The sequence below is a fragment of the Perkinsus marinus genome (genome assembly GCF_000006405.1).
Source record: "Perkinsus marinus ATCC 50983 genomic scaffold scf_1104296937106, whole genome shotgun sequence".
Lineage (NCBI taxonomy): Eukaryota > Perkinsozoa > Perkinsida > Perkinsidae > Perkinsus > Perkinsus marinus.
Window position 1 is genome coordinate 1 of NW_003213906.1, and position 1440 is coordinate 1440.

General features: G+C 49.9%; 8 non-coding genes across 8 annotated transcripts; all 8 read left to right on the forward strand.

The window, feature by feature from the left end:
* The first annotated feature begins 157 nt into the window (after nucleotides 1-157).
* On the forward strand, nucleotides 158-230 carry Pmar_PMAR005501. The gene has a single exon. It is a non-coding gene; the product is annotated as a tRNA-Val (tRNA).
* Nucleotides 231-319: 89 nt separating this feature from the next.
* On the forward strand, nucleotides 320-392 carry Pmar_PMAR005502. Its single transcript has one exon. It is a non-coding gene; the product is annotated as a tRNA-Val (tRNA).
* Nucleotides 393-481: 89 nt separating this feature from the next.
* On the forward strand, nucleotides 482-554 carry Pmar_PMAR005503. The gene has a single exon. It is a non-coding gene; the product is annotated as a tRNA-Ala (tRNA).
* Nucleotides 555-643: 89 nt separating this feature from the next.
* Nucleotides 644-716, forward strand: Pmar_PMAR005504. The gene has a single exon. It is a non-coding gene; the product is annotated as a tRNA-Val (tRNA).
* Nucleotides 717-805: 89 nt separating this feature from the next.
* Nucleotides 806-878, forward strand: Pmar_PMAR005505. Its single transcript has one exon. It is a non-coding gene; the product is annotated as a tRNA-Val (tRNA).
* A 90-nt stretch (nucleotides 879-968) lies between these two features.
* Nucleotides 969-1041, forward strand: Pmar_PMAR005506. The gene has a single exon. It is a non-coding gene; the product is annotated as a tRNA-Val (tRNA).
* Nucleotides 1042-1130: 89 nt separating this feature from the next.
* Nucleotides 1131-1203, forward strand: Pmar_PMAR005507. Its single transcript has one exon. It is a non-coding gene; the product is annotated as a tRNA-Val (tRNA).
* An 89-nt stretch (nucleotides 1204-1292) lies between these two features.
* Pmar_PMAR005508 lies at nucleotides 1293-1365 on the forward strand. Its single transcript has one exon. It is a non-coding gene; the product is annotated as a tRNA-Val (tRNA).
* The last annotated feature ends 75 nt before the right edge of the window (nucleotides 1366-1440 follow it).

Below are 1440 nucleotides of genomic sequence, written 5' to 3' on the forward strand. Positions count from 1 at the left end.
GATGGTCTAGTGGTTATGACGTCTGCATTACACGCAGAAGATCGCGAGTTCAATCCTCGCTCCTGGTATAGCTTACTCCTACGCATATGACATGCCGGATCTGAACAGTCAATATATGACTCACTTGCTGGATTGAGCTTGGTTCAACGGTTCCGTCGCCGGGATGATCTAGTGGTTATGACGTCTGCCTTACACGCAGAAGATCGCGAGTTCAATCCTCGCTCCTGGTATAGCTTACTCCTACGCATATGACATGCCGGATCTGAACAGTCAATATATGACTCACTTGCTGGATTGAGCTTGGTTCAGCGGTTCCGTCGCCGGGATGGTCTAGTGGTTATGACGTCTGCCTTACACGCAGAAGATCGCGAGTTCAATCCTCGCTCCTGGTATAGCTTACTCCTACCTATATGACATGCCGGATCTGAACAGTCAATATATGACTCACTTGCTGGATTGAGCTTGGTTCAGCGGTTCCGTTGCCGGGATGGTCTAGTGGTTATGGCGTCTGCCTTGCACGCAGAAGATCGCGAGTTCAATCCTCGCTCCTGGTATAGATGACTCCTACGCATATGACATGCCGGATCTGAACAGTCAATATATGACTCACTTGCTGGATTGAGCTTGGTTCAACGGTTCCGTCGCCGGGATGGTCTAGTGGTTATGACGTCTGCCTTACACGCAGAAGATCGCGAGTTCAATCCTCGCTCCTGGTGTAGCTTACTCCTACGCATATGACATGCCGGATCTGAACAGTCAATATATGACTCACTTGCTGGATCGAGCTTGGTTCAACGGTTCCGTCGCCGGGATGGTCTAGTGGTTATGACGTCTGCCTTACACGCAGAAGATCGCGAGTTCAATCCTCGCTCCTGGTATAGCTTACTCCTACGCATATGACATGCCGGATCTGAACAGTCAATATATGACTCACTTGCTGGATTGAGCTTGGTTCAGCGGTTCCTGTCGCCGGGATAGTCTAGTGGTTATGACGTCTGCCTTACACGCAGAAGATCGCGAGTTCAATCCTCGCTCCTGGTATAGCTTACTCCTACGCATATGACATGCCGGATCTGAACAGTCAATATATGACTCACTTGCTGGATTGAGCTTGGTTCACCGGTTCCGTCGGCGGGATGGTCTAGTGGTTATGACGTCTGCCTTACACGCAGAAGATCGCGAGTTCAATCCTCGTTCCTGGTATAGCTTACTCCTACGCATATGACATGCCGGATCTGAACAGTCAATATATGACTCACTTGCTGGATTGAGCTTGGTTCAGCGGTTCCGTCGCCGGGATGGTCTAGTGGTTATGACGTCTGCCTTACACGCAGAAGATCGCGAGTTCAATCCTCGCTCCTGGTATAGCTTACTCCTACGCATATGACATGCCGGATCTGAACAGTCAATATATGACTCACTTGCTGGATTGAGCTTGGT